Below are 13,720 nucleotides of genomic sequence, written 5' to 3'. Positions count from 1 at the left end.
TCGGTGTTCCGAGCAATCCTACGAACCATGATGGGTAGAACCCTATCAGCTGAACCTCCCTCGGTGAGGTTGTAGAAGCTTTTGTCTCCATTGTAGGGAATGGGCTGACCCTGTTCCTGACTCCATCTATTCAATTTTGTGGCCCACGGAGGTGTGGGTCCTTAAAATACTGGACGAGGATTCAGGTTTGGGTCTTGAGCAGCTGGGGGTAGGTTGTTGACTTCTGGCTCTGAGTCAGAATCCTCAGAAAAGCCTTCAGCTTCGTGATCATCCAATGGGATTGGGTGATCATCTTCTGGCTCTTCTCCAAGCCATCCAACATTGCCGTGGTTGGGATAGTACGGGTCTCCGGGAAGATGGAATCCAGCCATGTTATCTACGCGAGAAAAGGGATATAAGAATCTAGCACATAAGTAATTTATAGTAACACAAAATACTCCTATAGTATTTTTAGGTTTATGTTCTGTTCTATTGTTCTCATTGTGGTATTGTCGGTAAGTTTTTAGACTTGTTGCAACCTCACAACCACACTTAGGCATATGCTAGTCACTCCTCGGATAATATAGTTGATCAGGCTATATCTTCCCAGTTTTGACTATATGTCTCTAAGTCTACTTGTGCTGCCCAACAATCGTAATACTTTTGTTCTGTCCTAGTGACACTGATTTTAGTATGAATGCTGGCATGTATACTTAATTAAATATTTTAGTATTTAAAAGTATTTACTCTTGGTTAGAGTATTTTAATCCCATTGTATTTATAGTCTGTATATCTTTTATGGGTTGATATACTTAATTCACTATAAAGAATGCTCTGATACCAATCTGTCACACCCCAAAACCAAGAACGGCGGAAACGTTTTGGGGCGGAGGACGTCATGTACAGTATCACAACAATGAATAGTAGTAAACAAGCAACAACATCATCCATTGCATTAATAATATAATTTTAATACAAGTGTGTTCTGTCAAGTTATATAAACACCAAAATATAAATCAAAATGAAAGATGAGTCTTGAACGAGCTCCATCTTCTCTAAACCTTGCATCGGTACTTGTCTACTGGTGACCTGAGGATACAAGTTATTTTGAAAGAGAGTATCAGCTTTAAAGCTGGTGAGATCATAAGTATTTTAGTGTCTGTATTTGTAAGAAAGTATTTGTAAGTATGTGAAGTGTAAGTATGTAAAAGTTTTGAACCTCCTAGAAAACCCAATGTTTCCTACTAAAAATAGCCTTCTACCAAGGCATCTAGTAACTGTGTGTGTGCTTCTTGTAAGAGCGTGTATTTTCCCAAATCTGACTATCATTTACCAAAAATATAGTTTTTACATTACTGTATATTGTGTGAAGATCACAAAGTGAATGTAATGGGAAAATGAAGTAGTACTGTAGTATTGTATTAAGTAACTACTGTTGTACTAACTACCTTAAACCAATTGTAATTTAAAGTACCATGTGATCGGCCTGTATCCTGCTACCGACTATAGTACGCGACAATGTAAGATGTCGGAGAAAATGACGTTTGGCACCCGGAGACTTGCAAGTCCCACTGTAGCGAGCAGCAAGGTGTAGGATAGTCAATCCAGTATAGATCTATACACAAACTCATACGCTCCCCAATTAAGGAGATTCTGGATACAAAACGGTCATGGCAGGTGATGTCATGCCCCGTTACGTGGCTCACATAACTGAAAAAATGTATATGTAATGTATGTGATAGCTGTATTGTATGTTCTCCCTCTGTCTAGCTTGTATTGTAATGTACTGTGTGTACTAGCTGTATTGTGTGTTCTCACTCTGTCTAGCATGTATTGTAATGTACTGTGTGTACTAGCTGTATTGTGTGTTCTCTCTCTATATAGTATGTATTGACTCATGTATGAACTGACTCATTGTATGATTCACTGTTCTAGCAATAGTATTAGTAACTTCCTAAACTACGCATATCGTAGTTTACTAGTAATATGACTTGTACGTATGAACACGAATGTATACCCTTGCTACCCAAGGGTATTGAAATAGAAAGAAGGAACCTTTATATCTATATACATATACATGATATATAACTAGGATTCAAACGACCTTCGGACAAATAACCGATACCCTAAGTCCACAACCCAACGAGGAACAGGAGGTAAAGTGAGTTATCAGTTCTAAGTCCTTTCAATCCTACTTATATAACTATATCTATAAAGATATACATTTAACATAATATAAGTGTAAAAGCTTTGAAGTAAAAGTATTTGACATGTAAAAGAGTTTAAGTAAAGTATTTGACATGTAAAAGAGTTTAAGTAAAGTATTTGACATGTAAAAGGGTTTGATAAAACCATTTGATATGTAAAAGAGCTTGTAAAACCGTTTGAAAAGTAGTTGGTTGAAAACACAGTTTGAAAAGTAAGAAATCCACTAGACTGGTAGTTATTGATCACATGTGATTGATATAATAACTATCATAGATCAACTTGTATCCCCCCCCCTATAAAAGCATTTAAAAACATTTAAAAGTTTAATTAAGGGGGTATGAACTCACCTGTAGTGGGTGGTTTGGATGAACAGAATGTATAGGATGCTAAGTGTCAAGTGAAGACTTGAACACACACAAGGATCCTAACTAACATATAATAACACATATATGTATTCAATTAGTCATAAAACAACTAATTAACCAAGTTAATACATCCTAAGACATGTAAAACACTTGATTTAAGTGCTATAAGTCCTAAGGATTGCATCTAAGGGTGGTAGGACTTGGCTATTGAGTTTAGGGTTCAAGGGGACCTTTATTGGAGTTTACGGTTTTGTGACCATAACTCATTGAGTTTACGGTCGTAAACTCAGGAGTTTACGGCCGTAAACTCATGGTACATCTACCATTTTGTGTTTTGAAGCTCTAAAGGTCATAAGAAGCATTCCTACTTCATGTTTAAGCCTTAGGAAGTGTTTAGGGCACCATTTCACTCCTTTGTGGAGTTTACGGTCCTTGGACCATTTGTCTTTGGGTTTACGGCCGTAAACCCAAATGGTTTATGGTCTTTTGATGTTTTCAAGTACTAGCTCATCAAGGAAGGGGTCTAGGCTAGTTTCCAAGGCTTATAAGGGTCTAGGGCACACCTTGGCACCCTTTTTAGGGTTTACGGTCCAAGGTGTTCTTGGACCGTAAACACCTTTGATCCTTTGAATCTTTGTGTTTCCTAGATGATTAGAAGTGTAACAAGCCTTATAGCACACTAGGGTAAGGGTACTTACAATAGAGAAGCTTGAAAGGTGCTAAAAGTCCAAGAACACTAGTGTGTGTTCTTGGTGAAACTTGAAGATCTACACTTTTGGAATGATTTCACGGATGGAATCATGTTAGATCACTAGGTTAAGCAAGATATCAACTCTTTAGGGTAAGAAACACTTACATAGTTGAATATCAAGAAGAAAGGTTGGATGATACTTGAGAGGATTCGAGTTCTAGACTTGAAAATGGTGAAAAAGTGGTAAATATGACTAAGTGTCATATTTATACCCCTCCCCTTAGGGTTTACGGCCGTAAACACCCTTGTTTAGGCCGTAAACTCCTAACTCTTGGAGTTTTGGGACATTATTGCTACACAATAAACCCTAGGGCATCCTCTCTCCTGTTATCTCCTGAAGTACTAACTTATAAACACTCAAACTTCTTCCAAAAAGCTTGAAAGTTAGCATAAACTGTTCTGACTTCTATTGAATTGAAGGGTTGTATATAATAGAAATTTCGGGTTGTCACAATATATATATATATATATATATATATATATATATATATATATTATCCAAAACTTCGTAGAAGTCATGAATAATTGTTTCTAGTATGATGGTAGAAGCATCTTGAGCATCACTGTGATGCATTTACTAGGCATCATATTTAGGTCTATTGCTCAAAGCAATTTGTTTAAGAATAGGTCCTTTAAGTGTATACAATTTCACATCTCTCACGAGATTTTCTCTTAAGACATGAACCCATTAATTAAAGTTGTATATATTGAATGTTATTGTTTCATTAAGTCATTTAAAGAGAAATGGCAATTCATGGTTATGAGAGTGGATTATATATCTACAGAATTTTAACAAAATTCATTTAGTATTTTCAATATTTAATCTTTAATAATTAATACCCTTTTAGTTTCTAAAAACATTAATTATCAAAGTCTAGGATCCAAGTTGCAAAACAATAAATGGTTAGGTATCCTTTATCTCATTCATCCAAATTTAACCCGGTAGATATCGATTATCAATTATATCTTACCATATAATTCCTAGATTTATGGGATCGCTAATAACAAATTTAATTAGACATGTTTGATCTCATCTATGCCTCGGAACTCTCTTGCTTAGGTATCATTTATCACAAGAGATTTCTGATCAAATCATCAAAATTGAAAAACTTGTGTAATAGGCCTATAACATGGCTATAGAAATCGCGAAAATACCCCGACCATCAAAAGATAACACCAAGCGGTTAGGTATCCTTTATCCTACTAGTTCATACAAGAGATGTGCGAGTGTTTTTTAAAAAAGATTGCATAGATTTGAGGTTTGTAAGGGGTCTTTGACGTTTTTATAATTCTAGTTTAAAAAACATGTTATATTATGGTTATTGCATGCATTCAATAAACCATGGTATACTTTAAATACTTATTTCATGTTAAAATCACATTTTTAACAATGTTCTATATATAAAACCCGGTTTTATATAATTGACGAGATCAAAGTTTTAAATTAATAACTAGTATTAAGTTATATCGTTTGAGCGCTTTAGAGCATTTGGAAACCTTTTAATAAAACTTCCTTTTATAAAATAAGGTTTTGGAGTTTGATAAGTTTATAAATCTCAATTTTAAACTTATACAATTTTAATCCCGATATTTTACCGGTTACTAGTTTTAACGATTGTTTTAATGTAAAACTATTTTTAGCATCTTATGTTAAAATGTAAATTTCATTAAAAACAAACTCCTTGTGATGTTTATTTATGTTCAAATATTATTTTGCATTTAAAAACTAATTTATCAACCATAACATAATAATAATAACATAAACATAAAACAACACAAGCATGCATAACAATTATAACATATGTGCATAAACCAAGCCATTCACTAGTAATAATTTTGTGGGCCATCAAAAATTTATTAAGTCCATTCCTAAAGGGACATAAGAGACTTTTATCTTGTAAAGTCTTCACGTGCTCCCACTTGCTTCAACACCTTGTAGCAAGCTTACAAAAATAATTTTATAAAGTTTGAGAAACTTTAATAAAATCAACTTTATAAACTTTTGATTTTCAAAATGGTCATCATCTTCATTCTTGTTACATTTTTATAAAATAAACTATTACTAAAACTAATCTATTACTGACAAAAATTAACAAATGAAAATTATATATTTAATTATAACATACCATATGAATAAATAAATAGTTACAACCATTTTAAATAAATCAACGCATGCAACAACACAAAGGTCCATGACAAGTTTATGCACATCATACATATTTATATACTCAAAATTATATAAAACAACTCTTTGTTTTTCTAAGACAACTTTTATGAACAAAAAGATGCATGTTAACTTTTGGTCAAAAAAAACAATTATAAACATTTTAAAGTTTCATAGAAAATATGTAATGATTTTTCTTGCAAAGAGAAAACCATCCATGTTTTCCAAAAACAAAGATTTCATCAACTAAACAAATAATCTAACTAATCTTGCAAACTTGGCTCTGATACCAATTGTTGGGTTTATATTCAAAAATTCGGTTTCACAACCGGTAAAAATGACAATGGAAGCTTTAAAATGTTGAATAAAACTAAAACTATTTTACCTACCAATGATCATTTTACAAGAGTTGGAAAGATTAAAACAACCATAGAAGGGAAAGCATAACAACCTTTGAAGACTTTGATCCTCATGGGAGGTTGGAAGTTGATGAAGTGTGGCATGGAACTCTAAAACAAGAGTTCTCTACAAGTATCCACCAAGCAAGGGTAGAAACATCAAAACATGCTAGTATTCACTTGTGATTTGTTGTTCATAAGCCTTTGAAATATATACCAAATATATGTTCAAAGGTTAAGCAACAAAGGGACATTTTTGACATCAAAATGCAAGAGAATGGAGGAGAAGAAGAGCTTGTAAAGCTCAAAATTTGGCAGCCCTCTTAGAGAGTACATTGCTCTCGGATTTGGCTCAATGAAGAAGATAAATGAAGCTTGCAAGAAGTGTCTTCCATTCTTCCATGCCCTTCCTTATATAATGGCCAAAAAGTGAAAGGAGACCATAAAGTAAAAAGAGAGACAACTTTGTCCCAAACATGGCAAAAGAAGACCATGCTTGGTCTCTTTACAATTATCGAAAAAGCTAGCCATAATGAAGACAAAAGTTGTCTCGTGGCTAGTTTATATATATATATATATATATATATATATATATATATATTCATATGTTATCTTTATAAAAATCAATCATTTTTATAAAGAATTCGCAACATATATATATATATATATATATATATATATATATATATATATATATATATATATATATATATAACTAGTCATAAATATCTTATTTTATATAAAACTATTTTTATATAAATTGTAACTAGCTTATTTTATATAAAACTACTTTTTGTATAAATTGAACTAGTTTATTAAGATATCAATATAACTTATAAATAATCATACTATATGATATATTTCATAAGTTGTTATTTCACCAATAAATATTATTTCCACAAATAATAAATTCCCAATTAGTAAAATATTATTTCCATGAAATAATAATTTTCCAATAAAATACAAGTGTTGATATATTTATTAATAATCAAATTATACTAATAAATAATCAATTGACGGTAACTTGCTATATGGTATGACCCTATAGGATCATATATTATTAGCAATATCATTCAATTATGACTCTTGGGCTTACTAGAAACTCCCTGAAATCATCTCTCAATATGTCATGATACCTAGTCTTCTTCGTCTCCTCGTCTACAACATATTTTGGAACCAAAAGTGTCATCTCCGTGAACTTTGCGGTGATCTCCACCACTGTTTACGTCGTCTGCCTAAAATCCTAGAACTCCCTCATAATTTATTGCACCTTAACAGCTGGTGAAAGATTCAATCTGAATCTGGTCACAAAATCAGGCCAGATCATGGTGTCTACAGTCGGTGCTCCTAGAGCATGTCCGACCTCCTCCCATCAATCTCGAGCTCGATCCCTCAACAAACAAGCAGAAAACCTCACCTTCGACCCCTCAGGGATGGAGCTCATCATCTAGGCATTATCAATGCTTGTAATCCATCACCTGTTTAATGGGGCCCTTCTTCCCGAGGAACTCTGGTTCACAACATGCTCATAAATCCTTAAACATGAGTGTACGTGTGTCACAACCCCAAACCAGAACTGGGGGCGGATGACTTCATGTACAATATCATAACAATTAAATCATAGGTATCAAAGCATTACAACCATTGTATTGAATATTTAATGAGTTCACATTGTGCTCAAAACATTGTTTACATGATATCAAATGCATATGACAAAAATAAATAACGTGATGCGACGACGTCCCATCCTCCAAAAACTCTTTGGTTACCTGTTACTGATTTCCTGAGAATACAAGTGATTTTGAAAATTGTCAACAATTAACTTGGTGAGTTTATAAGCGTTTTGTATAAGAAGGATTTTGTAACTGTTTCATGTAAAATGATGGTGTATACTCCCAGAAAATCCAGTATTTTCTTTTAAAATGAGATGTAAGTCTTAAATCCCAAGACTAAAATGTAAGTAATGTTGTACTAAAAAATGGTGTTATGAAGTTATATCTTTATATAAAACTACATGAATGTATGTTAACCCGTAAACCAAATGTTTTGTTAATACCCTATGTGAGTTATTATAACCATACTAATGCGACTAGTTGGCCTGCTACGACGTTCTTCAGGTGTCAGAACTGTTACGACATTTGTCACCCTAGACTGGCCGGTCTAACTGTAGCTAACAGCTGAGGTGCAGGGTTGTGAATCCCGTGTAGATCTATACACAAGTGTCACGCTCTCCCTACAAGAGAATCTGGTTATAATGCAGGACTTAATGTGTACTCTGGTAGGTACGGTGAAGCCAAATGTCTCACAACCAGTATCAACCGCTTTACGTGAACTGAAAACTCCTTTTTCTTGTAGGTGAAATAATTATACCTTTAAATAATTATATGTTTCTTCTGAAATGAAAATGTGGTGTTTGTGATTCCCAAACTATACCAATTATAGTTTATCATGTTTGTTTTCAAGAACATTTATATAATCATTTATATAAATACATAATAATTATCTTGTCTAGTTTCAAAATGTAAGGTCAAACATCATATTTTTGGGTTGTAACCCACAAAATGGTGAAATATATAGATTGTAACCATTTTTGTTAGAAAAGATATATGTTGGTAAAAAGTCCCAAAAATCTTTGTATTTTCGAAATCATAACCTTCCTTATGATTAGATAACAAAAATTTATGTTTGTTTTGTTAGTTTTGCATTTAAAAACTAATATATCACAAATAATTGTCTACAAACTAATGGTAACCATATTCCATACAAATAATGTTGTATCATAGAGATGAAATATGCAAGTATTTGTGTAAAAACTAAACTTTACTTGTATTCCCCCCTAAAAACATGAAAACTTTTAAATGTGGGGGTATGAACTCACCTTGAATGTGGTTGTAGGTTGTTTGAAGAGACGATGTGAAGACCTTCAAGCCTAAAATAATTGAATGGGGTTGATGAACTCTTTGAAGGTGATATTACCCTAAGAGTTTTAACACATAATAATATGTGTAAATAAGATGAAACTAACATGATAGTGTATAAAAACACTAGGTTAACAAGAAAAGCTTACCAAGATTCTAAGAACAAGCTTGGAGAATTTGAAATTGGGAGATATAGACTTGATTCTTTGAGAGGGAATGGAGTTAACAGGAAGTAGTATGTGAATGGTGGATGATGGGGTGATTTTGGCCCAAGGATAAGAAGAAAGGGTGATGGAATATTTGCCTAGTTAACTGTTGGTTAATAACATTGATACATGTTGGGTATTATTTTGCATTGGAAAATGGTAAACATCAAGCCACAAAGTCAACTTCCCTTATCTTCTTTTCCGGCCGAAAACCCACTGAAAACTCCTTAGTATGACCGAAATCACATGTGATTTCGGTCCTAGGCATGACTTTGACAAAGTGTGATTTCGGCCATGGCATCACCCACTAAAGGGTGATTTCGGTTTTGGCATGGGATTTGGGTCCTTAGCATGATTTCGGTCCTAGTGGTTTCGTGTGATTTCGGCTTTGGGTGTTACCCACTAAAGGGTGATTTCGGTCCGAGGCAAACCGAAATCACTAGGTTGGTGGGGTACTAGGCTGAAAACCCTAAGGCAAAGTGTAACTTATGATTGGTTCTAACTTGTTAACTTTCAAAGACTCATTACGCACATGGTTTTCAAAGTATGTATACATATTTACTTATACAGTTGATGTCTTTTGGCTTTCAAAGATTTATTGTAACAAAGTTATGATGTGGTTGTACTTATATATAGATACATTTTAAACCTTGCTTGACACAAAATTTGTTAGTTGTCACAACATGGACCAGGCTGACTGGCAGCCACCTCCGCTTGAAAGGCTCGCAAGCATTCCTTCATCAACTCAACAATCCCTTCCTTGATCATCTCGAACATCATAGTGGTCGCATAAAGGATACCTCGCTTAATCACTAACGAGATAAAAACACATAATCCCTCATCAAATTGGTTCGGCACCAGAGCCAAAACCAGAACCAGAACTTGAACCTCCTCCATGATGTGTCACCACCATACTTAAATACAACAATCAAACAAACAGAACATATCCGAAATATCCTCACACTACAAGTTCCCTAGAATCCTCATGACTTTCCTTAATTCGAGTATGACTCATGCGGTTTCAGTAGTAGGGGCCTAATACTGCCTTCCACACCTATCCATACATTCCTCAAGAATCGTTCTGGATCCGCTAAGTAACTTTCGAACAACCATACGTGCAATTCTTGCTAAATAGCACACTCATCACATTAAAATATTTCCTAGCACTCCTAGGATTCCCTTTCTCCCTCTTTGCTCTCAGCTACAGAAGAAACTCCTACCAATACCTACAAACTATCTCACGAGTACAATCGCATGCAACAAAAATTAAACAATCTTTCGACTGTGAGGTCTTGCACTACAACGGTTTGACTAAAACAAGAGCTATGCAATATAGTTCAGCCTAACATTCTAATACTATTTAATCTCTATAGCATGGAACCTAACACATTTTCTTAATAGTTAATCAATATCAGTAGAGGTTTCATATAGAGAAAACAAGAAACCTTTGAGCATCGAATCATCAACAAATAAGGCATCACAAAATCAGGCATTTCCATCACACAACTCCTGATATCCATACTAGCATGCAATTCTACAACTCACACATCAGGCATATAAAGACACCTTTATCTAACAGGCATTCTATCATGAAATCCTAAGTAGATTCTTAGCCCTATACTAGCATGTAATTCACATAAGCATACTAAAACATAACATCATGGATTGTACGCATCGCACCCCTTTTTTAAAACCTTTTTGAAAAAAAAAAACTTATTTTCTTTCAAAAGATTTTAGTTTGAGTCCTGTCACAGTCGAGAGCGTGCCCGAATCCCTCAAACCAAGGCTCTGATACCAACTCATAACATTCCAAAAATACTAAGTGAAAATTTCATTTTTAAAACCATCAACCATACAATAATGTGTTTCAAAACTAACCAATGTATAAAATATTCTCAACATTAGAGTGAAATCAAATAATCAGTGTGGAAAAAAACTCCAATGGGATGCAGTGCGATCAAGTCAAGCTCTTTCCTTTTGAATCGGAAGTACCTGAAATCATTTGAACACAAAATCGTAATGACAAAGCTTAGTGAGTTCCCCAAAATACCACATGCCATACAAGTAATGGGCCCAACCCATATAAATACACATTCAAGAGTCACAAAGATAGTCTAACATTCTAAACAATATGGTGAGAAGGCTCAACTCGCAATGCAGACAAAAGTTAACAGCTCTCACAATCAAAGAACGGGTGTTAAACACCACCTAATAAACCACACAAGGTGAAGCCTTAGTCCACCCTTCTAAAACTATCAATTTGACCAAAAGTCAACCAAGTCAAAAAGTCAACCCTCAAAGTCAAAGTCAAAATCCTCATCAGATGATTGTCATGTTGTGGTAACTTAAATGAGATCCACAATTGAATCCTATCATGCCACGTCGTGGTCGTGCCTCCACCATGTCGTGGACTACCAAAACTTGCAAAATAAATAAGAAATTATACCTTAAGAATCTGGATGTTACGATCTTGTATTCTTGTTCACACAGCATATATAATCAAATCTACATCTTCATATGTATTATATTTATATGTATTTTTTACGTATAAATAAGTTTTATATGTATAAATATGTATTTAAAATATATTTATATATGCATTTCTTTAATAATATTAATTATAACAAATTTAAAAAATAATATATTTATTTGAGTTTTCAATAGAATAATAATAATAATAAAGGTTTTCACAAAAAAGTCCCAAAATTTTGGGTCAGTTTACGAAATAGTCACAATATTTTAGGTCGGTTAACGAAATAGTCTCAAATTAATTTGTTACCGGCCGAAGAGGGAAAAATGGTCAGGATACAATCTTTTACTGGTTTTAGGACATGTTTTTAAAATAATAATAATAATTTGGGACTACTTCGTAAACTGACCCAAAAAATTAAGACTATACCAAAGATTTCCTAAAATTATATGCATTTTTTAGGTACTTTTTAGTCAAAGTGTCAATAATCTTAGTAAAAGTCTAAAAAATCACAGTTAAAATATACAAAATCATAGTCAATATATTAGGTTTTAGAAGAAACAAAGACACGTAAATCACAATTTTCATAAGAGAAAATTGTAAGAAAGCTAGATACTATATACAATTTTTTTTATATACATAAGACTTACGAGGAAATTGACTTATATATGTAACTATCTATTCGTTTTGTTTATGTTTGGGTAATTTTTTTTTATTTTTTGTACACATGTTGGTAACAAATTTTTTGGAAGTGTTCATAGATAACCATTATGACTGGCTGTAGCAAGTTACAACCGGTCATAATGGTCATATGTGAACACTTCCGATAAGTTCATTACCTAAATGTGTATAAAAAAAAGAAGTTATCCAAATGTGAACAAAACGAAAATGTAATTACCCTAATAAGTCAATTTCTTTTCTTTTTTATTTTACCTTCTAATTTTGATTTGGTATAAAATTTAACCTAGATGTTAAATATATTTAAAACCACATCATTTTAATAAATATCTTTTGAAAATACACTACTTTGGTAAAAAAAAAATTGGTAAGGATTTAAAAAGATTCCACAAACTAGAATTTGATTTTGTACAACTAGGAAGTTACGGATAAATATTAAAAACATAATTTATGGATTATCAAAACAGATCCTAGAAAAATACCATTTTCAAACTCTCCCTTAATTAGCACTTTGTGATAACCTACATACATAATATAATATGGTACATCAATACTTTTACTATTATAATGAGATCATATAGCTTATTTGTAGTACAAGACTTTGATAAAAGAACAACATATTATATACCATATAACAACATATGTATGAATGGATGCAAAATTATGATCAAATAACTTACAAACAAACCATGTCACTAAATTTAATCCAAGTTTGCAAGGGTTAATGGAGTTAAACATAAATATAAAAAATCAAATTTAACGAAATCATTGGTGATTGAGGCAAGTACAATGATAAAAAAAAGATGCAATTCAATCTTAACACAACCACAAGCCTGCCACATGTGTGTTGACACTTTTCCATAGTCAAATTATTAAAAATCAATATGTTAAGGGTCTTATTTAACACTAGGCGAATATACGCGCGTTGCGCAGAATAAAATTAAAACTTTTGGTAATCTTATGTTATTGAAAATATTTATATCATTTATATTAACTATAAAATAATAATTATTTCATTTAGTTTATATAAAATTATACTTAATTTAAACAATAGATAAAATAATGTTTATTAAAATCAAATCATTTAATGGTCTCTACTCATGTTTTACGTGTTTATAACATTAGTTATATTTGTCAACTATTTTAATTTACTATTGTTATGATTTATTAATTTAAAAAAAATGACGGTGTTTTAGTTTCATCATGATGATTATTTAAATTATCAACAACTGTTTGTAATCTACCATAATTTAATTTCTAAGTTTCTATTATTTTTAACTATTATTATTATAAATTAATTTAAAAACAATTTAATTGAATTTTAGTTATTATAAAATATAGTTTTCAGAGGCCTTTTAGTTAATTCAATTCACCGATTTAGATTCTTTATGTTTATTATATTTAATGTTTTCCTTTTAACTATGTTAAATATATATATATTTAATTTTTTAAAACATTATTTAATATTTTACTTTAGGTTTTAAAATTTACACTAAATTTTTAAGCTTATTTGATATATTAATATATGATATTTATTTAATAATATATTGAAGTTAACAAATTAAGTATATCATATTGATAAG

This window comes from Lactuca virosa, chromosome 6 (assembly GCF_052849685.1).
Source record: "Lactuca virosa cultivar CGN04683 chromosome 6, Lactuca_virosa_CGN04683_v6, whole genome shotgun sequence".
NCBI classification, from domain to species: Eukaryota; Viridiplantae; Streptophyta; class Magnoliopsida; order Asterales; family Asteraceae; genus Lactuca; species Lactuca virosa.
This window is presented reverse-complemented; position numbering follows the sequence as displayed.